The sequence below is a fragment of the Symsagittifera roscoffensis genome, chromosome 8 (genome assembly GCF_963678635.1).
Source record: "Symsagittifera roscoffensis chromosome 8, txSymRosc1.1, whole genome shotgun sequence".
NCBI lineage: Eukaryota > Metazoa > Xenacoelomorpha > Acoela > Convolutidae > Symsagittifera > Symsagittifera roscoffensis.
The window spans coordinates 14718680-14726121 of record NC_087069.1 but is presented as its reverse complement, the minus strand read 5'-3'; the positions used below and the strand labels follow the sequence as shown (position 1 = coordinate 14726121).

Below are 7442 nucleotides of genomic sequence, written 5' to 3'. Positions count from 1 at the left end.
TTTGAAATCCGATGAAGCCCATAAAACGATACGGAAAAAAAAACAATGTATTAGTTTCTACAAAAATTTCACTGACAGACATTCCGAGAAAATCAGTACTTCTTCAGAAATGTATTAGTAAAATGTCACTTCTGTATTAGTTTCTGGCAAGTAGTAGTTTATCTCTGACCAGAATTGAATCAGAGAAAAGTTCGCAGTTCTGAAACAGTACTGAATCAGTACTGTTAGAGTAATTGGTTTATTCTGCTGTTTTGAATTTTTGAAGTTTGGTTCTGATAAAAAAATCAGCGATATTGTTCGGCTATTTCTATGACCAGAAATTGAATCAGAAAAAAATCAGAACAGCATTATTTTGTATAAAATCTCAAAAATACAAAATTCCTAGACAAAAACGTGATTTAAAACAATTTATTTGGTTGGGCTCATTTCAAAAACACTTTTGGCCTTCTTAATAAATGTTAATAAAAAATTTACTGAAAAAAAAAGAAAAAAATTGAAAAATTTCTAAGAAATTCTCGGTTTTCAAACTCAATTTTAAAACAATTAAAAATCAGGTTATTTTTTGTTTATATCAAAATCAAATAAAAATAAAAAATGAAATTGCACAATAAAATTATAAGCAATCATTGAAATTAAGTTTTAGTAATCATCAGAATAAAAATCAGAGTAAAAATTTTTCAAAATTTTCTGATGATCATCAGTCCTAAATCAATTTTTAGTAAAAGAGATGAAGTAACTCATGTCACCAAATAAATCGCCTACGAATTAAAAAAAATGAACTAGCAATCATCAATTTTTGGCCAAAAAGGTTTTGCAAAATTTTCAATGTTTCACGACTAAAGATTTCAAAAATTTAGAAAATATCGATGATTGACGGATAAATGAAAAAAGATGAGATAAGCGGACAAAAGAGTTATTTTACGTGCTAGTTCACGGACGGGTTCATAGTAAGTCACCCCAAAACAAGATTCGGATTCGTATCATAAAAATTTGAAATTTATTCTAGTGCCTACAAAATCACAAACTTTGTTTCAAGTTTGTGATTTTGTTGGCACTGGAAAACTTCTTCCAAGTTTTTATAAAACGAATCTGAATTACAATGTGTAGCCAATTCGCACGAGGTAAAAATTTCGTAAAAGCTCAACTGTTCAACTTTTTTTTACAGTGGAGCCAGTTCGTTACAACAAGTTAACTCAAGGGAGGAAACAATTAATATGGTCCACAAATCCTTATGTAAGATGTCTATCCCTCCATCTCATCCAAATTAATTGTTTTCATTGTTTTACTTTTATTGTTTTATCAATTTAGAGCAAAACTGAATAATCTTAGTTCTGAGATATCAGTCTCACAAAATAAGACAACTCAGCGAATTTAATTCCGAAGACTTTTGTGGGCTGAAGTTAATTTACGGACGGGAACAAAAACCTTGAGTGAAAGTACTAGGAAATTTAGATATATATGGCCCCAGTGTGTTCGACTTTATGACCCAAAGAATAAAAGTTGCTTTTCATTTTGCAGTCAAATGATTAGTTCAAGGATTTGATTCCGGTATCGGCTTCTGCCAGTTTATCCAGCGCTTGAGTTTAATGGGAAATAATCGTTTATAATGAATTATATCGGTGAAAGAACTCAACCCATATAATCGATTTTCATGACCCATTCAACCATGAGAATGGATTTTTAGGGGATTATGTTCGATTATTTTCGGTGTTTAAAAATTTCGATATTTGACAATATAACCAAATTTTTTAGGCCACAAAAATCGATGAAAACTGATTGTTTTCTGCGATAAATTGCTTATAGCTAACTAAACTCTTAAAACATTTGCAAACGTTCTCCAAATTTCGAATCCGAACATTCGTGTTCATCCCGAACCCAAAAAACTCAAAAAAAGTTTCCCCCGTCTAAACCCTCTGCTTTGGTGTACAAACAGTCCAGTTACCTGCAACCACCCCCCGAAAACGGTGGTGGTGGCCTTAACAGGGGGGAGGGGGCTAAAAGTACACCCAAGTAGGTGGGGGTGGGGGTTATTCCATTTATGCAAAAGTCACCAACAACCTCTTAAAAAATCCAGTATTATCAATTTTAATCGATTATAATGGATTATGCCGATATAAAGAATATTCTGTGTATAACCCATTCTTAATGGATTTTAATCGATTATAATTAATTATAATGGATTTCCTTCATACAAAAAATAATAGGATTATAATGCATTTTATTGACTTCTAATCGAGATTGCTTTTAAATTTTATGGATTGATAAAGTTATTGATGAGAAAATTATATCACAGGAAGCGTCCTACGCAGTTCAACAAAGTTTAAGAAGGGTTAAATGTTCAAAAACCAGTATAAGAGAAAAATATTTCTCTTGATAATCAATAAATGTGATTTTTACTATATAAAACCCAGAATCTCTGTATAAAAAATTTTTTAAAATTATTTTCGCAATTTTTTGGAGATTTAACCCTTCTTAAATTTTGTTGAACTGTGTAAGAGGCTTCCTGTGATTTAATTTTTTATCAATTAACAAAATAGTTTCTGCGTAATTCTTGATTAATCGAAAAAAGCCAAAATGACCCATTTTTTGTGAAAAAATTTTTGTTGAGAATTTCGGAGAAAAAATGCAACCATATCAATTCTGGTGAAATTCTAAACAACTTTTGTTCCCATCACTTTTTGTCGAATCTTAACCCAAATTGAGAAAAACGCGTTTGAAAATTCAAGTTTTGTTCGTTTTGTCCGGATAATTTAAATCAGCACTGTATAGACGTTTAATAATAACACAGAGCAAAAATCAGAGCGAGATGAACTCGATTCAATTTCAAGGTTAGACAGTACCTATCCATTTTTGTCTAAAATTTTGTGTTTAACGATTCAGTTCAGTCTGAACGAATCAACTAGAAACATCAACTTCCCTGCTTAGTAAAACAAAATTATAGCAAAAGGATTTGAGTACTGATACAACTTGAAATATTTAAATATTTCATAGCTTGAATAATTTGCTGAAGAAAATATCTTGGTTTTGCAAACCGAATCATTGTATTAAAAAACTTGAAATATTTCAAAGTTGCTTAGGTTGAATAGCCTTCTAGAGAAACTTAAACTTTTTGCAAACCGATTCGCCTATGAGACAGCTTGAAGTTTTTCATAGTTTCGTAGCTTGAATATCTTGCTTAGAAAAACTTGATTTTTTTTCGCGAACCGATTCCATATTTCGCGAACGCAGGATATTTCAAAGTTTCATTGCTTGAATGGCTCCAATATAAACATTTGAATTTTTAGCTATCCAACTTCCTTCATGAAATAACTTGAAAGTATTTTAAAGCTGCATCTCTTGAATAACTTCAATAGAAAAATTTTAACCTTTGACTATCCGATGCGCTTTGTTTTTTTTAAAAAAAAATTCGTAGCTTGAATAGCTTGCTTAGAAACAATTGAGGCTTTGGAAATTTGATTTGGCCTATGAAATACTTTGAAAGATTTTAAAATTTTATCGATTGAATGGTTGCAATAGAAAAACTTGAACTTATCGCTATCCGGTTAACTTAACAAAATCACTTGGAAAAGTTTCAAAGTTTATAATATGAACAGCTTACTTAAAAGTTTTTAACCTTTCTCCCACTGATTCGCTCTATAGAACAACTTAAAAAGTTTTCATATATTTTTTGCATGAATATCTTGCTTGAGAAATACTTGATTTTTTGAGCGGAAAGATTCGCTTCATGAATAATATCTGAAACTTTTCAAAGATATTCGCTGAACAGCTTGCATGGCAAAACTTAGTTTTAACTCATACCAGTTCGATATAAGAAATAACTAGAAATAATTTGAATCGCTGCAATTAGAAAACTTAAAAAATTTGTTTTCGATTCTCTTTGATAAAAAAAATTTGAAATAATTCAAGGCTTCATAGCTCGAATAGCTATCTTACGAAAAGTTAGATTTTCCTGGGATTGATTGGCTGTATAGAATAAGTTGCAATCTTTCAAAGTTTTTTGCTTATTAGCTTGCAAAGAAAAATATGATTTTTGCCAATCAGCTCGTTCTATGAAATAACTTGAAATAGTAACTTGAAATATTAAGCTTGATCAAAATAAGCTATTTTTTTTGCCCACTGGTTCTGTCTAAGATAGAAGTTATAAGTTTCATTTTTTTTTACTTGTTTCAACAGAAAAACTTTAAAATATCGCCATATGATTTGCTTCATGAAATAACTTTAAAATTTTCAATAGCTTGAAAAATTTGCCTTCAAAAACTGCTTAAGTTTTTGCGAAATTTTTCAAAAATTCGTCGCTTGAAAGTATTCAGCAGAAAAAGCTAAATTTTTGCCATCCGAATTGCTTATTGATTTAACGTGAAATTTTTTTCTTCGCCGGAAGTACCTAAAATTTTTGCAAATAGTTTACGATGTGGCGTAAGTTGAAATTGATCGAAAATTTCTGGCTTGAATAGCTTGATCAGATTAACAACTAATTTTTTGCAAGCCAATTGAAATTTGGAGACGAGCTTGCTGGTAAAGAACTGAACTGACGACAGCCAAGTTGCCGAACTCTTCGCTAGCTTTTCCGAGAAGCGAAAACTGCGGAAATTTCCACTGACTACAACCTTTTTAATCACGGAATTTTATCTGGAAACCGAGTGCCAGTCCACCCAAAAATTACCCTGCAGCAATAGCCTGTATCACTGGATAAAGAAGCAACTTGACCATAATACCGAATATCAAACACTTTCTACGGGTTCCCGCGAAACAAGCCTATTTTTCGTAGCGCTCAGTTTGCAAAGTGGACCCCGCTGAAATTTCTCGAGTGGATGTAATATCACAGAGACTAGCGTTATCAATCAGGTCAAACGTGGAATACTCTGAAGAATTTCTAACGCTCAACCAAACAGAAAGACTAAGTCTCTGAAGTCTAAAAGTGTCGTGCATTTTGCCAGTTAGGAAATCAGATTTCGGTAAGACAAAAAACAGATCGCAGCCGACCTTGAGCAGAATGACATGTATGTCTCAGTTCGGCAAAACATCGAAATTTCTTTGTTTTCAATGGAGTAGAGGGTGAAAAACCTACAACTTTTCGAGTAATTTCGCATCGAGTTCGAAACGGGTTGTTGACCATTTTGTTTTCAAATGATTAATGAGAAAATGTGAAACTTTAAAACGTAGTCTTGGAAGAATCATTTCAACATTATTCGATCAGATTGAAAGAGCGGCGACAGTAAATTTTGATATACACATAAAACAGCGAACATTTTAGCAAAAAGATTGAATTAGGACAGAATCGCAACACAAATTTCGCTACTTTTATTGCTATCACTCTCCGCTACCATCTATGTAATCTGAAAAAAAACAAGACTGCTCGTATCAGGGCGAAGCCCTGAATGTTCCGACTGCCATTTAAGGTTTATGGAGCAGTAATAACATTAAAAAATTAAAAGTAACAAAACAAAATGAAAATTTTTTTTTCTTAAATTTGAATATTTTTATGAAAATCATCCCCCCACACGACATGCAAAGTTAAAAGGATAGATTTCGCTCCTTGCAACAAACCAATTATGGTAAATAAGCTTCTTTTAACCAATTTGGAACGATTTCTAATCTCCGCTTACGCGTTAATAGCGCGAAGTATATCGCGCGTTAATTGTCCCAAATTGGTCAAAATGGCAATCTTTAAACCCTCATAACTTTACGAAAAAAGATCACAGGTGAAATATCTTTTCAAATTGAGGCTCAGGACAACAATAGCTTTCGAATGATATAAAAAAAGTCCGTCAAAAGTGGCTTGTTCAAAAGTCGAAATTTGTCTGAAGAAAAATAAACCCAATCCGAGCACAAATATTACGTTACTTTCGTATCGAAAGTCGGAACAACAACAGTAATGTCAGCTCGAAAACAACGACTTTCCACTGTATATTGTTTAGAAAGGCTCCATACACTGCTCTAGCTGAGGTTGCATTATTTTGTCTTCTGTTGAGGAACACGAACATAAACAGTTTTTCCCCTCGTACGAGAAAAAGCGCAGTTGCGCACTAAACGAACTCACTATAACGAAAATGTAGCTTCGTGCAGGAAAAACTTCATCTACCCGGGTTGACAAATTTTTTTTATCATACTATTTCTTATTATGAAAAAAATGCTTATCATACTATTTCATAGACCAAAAAAAAACTAAGAAAAAAGCATATGAAAATATTCCGTTTCCGTTACTTTCGTATCGAAAATCGGAACAACAACAGTAATGTCAACTCAAAAACAACGACTTTCTACTGTATATTGTTTAGAAAGGCTCCATACACTGCTCTAGCTGGGGTTGCATTATTTTGTCTTCTGTTGAGGAACACGAATATAAACAGTTTTTCCCTGGTACGAGAAAAAGCGCAGTTGCGCACTAAACCAACTCACCATAACGAAAATGTAGCTTCGTGCAGGAAAAATTTCATCTACCCGGGTTGACAAAAAATGCTTATCATACTATTTCATAGACCAAAAAAATACTATGAAAAAAGCATGATAAGCATTTTTTCCAGACTATAAAATATTATGATAGACATTTTCTCCATACTATGAAATTGTATGATAAACATTTTTTCCATTAATGAAAGTACCAAAAAAATTATTTTCTGAAATTTTGTGTTTCATCCAAAACACTAACTCTGGACTTTTTGTCATTGGAAAATCCAGAGTGTAACTGGCAGTTACCACGCAGATAAGGTGCACTTGGTGATTTTTGTACATTAATTATTACAATTTCACATTGAATAATATGCCAAAAATGTAACTTTTTGTATTGGCTAGATAATTTTTGGTTTGAAAATTTTGGTAGTTGAGAAAAAAAGGCCTGTGTTTTTACTAATTTATTTTTATCTTAGCAAAAGAAATATAAAAATAATAATCGTGTTCGCAAAACAAAAACACATTCTTTTTGTAATTTTTGGATTATTTGGGCGAAGAACTCATCCTGGACTACGTTATAAACACAAAAATTCAATTGCAAAACTTTTTTTTTCCGCAAAACCTTATATTTGAGCACAAAAGCGAGTTTGCAACCATAAAACGGATTTAAAACTTTTCACCTCAAATTTGTGTTTTTGCTTATGAAAAAAAAGCATATCATACATTTTTCATATATGAAAAACATATGATAACCATTTTTTTTGACCAAAATTAAAATCATGTTTTAAAGAGTCAAAACGCATTTTTAAAACTCATGTAAAATCGTCCAGAAACATCGTTAAAATAGTTTTGAATAAATATTGTTCTATAGCAAAATGCTTGTCATACAATTTTCATATATGAAATTATTATGACCAGAAATTTTTTTGACCAGAACTAAAATCATGTTTTTATTGAGCAGAAAGATTCAAAAATTAAAAAAAAATTTATTCAAGAAAGATTCGAAACAGAAAGAGCAGAAATTTTACGATAAGCATTTTTATTTTTTGGAC

General features: G+C 31.7%; 1 long non-coding RNA gene across 2 annotated transcripts; it reads left to right on the top strand.

The window, feature by feature from the left end:
• The first annotated feature begins 3767 nt into the window (after positions 1-3767).
• On the top strand, positions 3768-6081 carry LOC134853048 (uncharacterized). Of its 2 annotated transcripts, none has more exons than XR_010164312.1 (3): positions 3768-3965; positions 4487-4955; positions 5919-6081. It is a non-coding gene; the product is annotated as an uncharacterized LOC134853048 (long non-coding RNA). The 2 variants fall into 2 exon arrangements; XR_010164311.1 differs by having other exon boundaries at positions 3768-3992.
• Positions 6082-7442: the final 1361 nt, after the last annotated feature.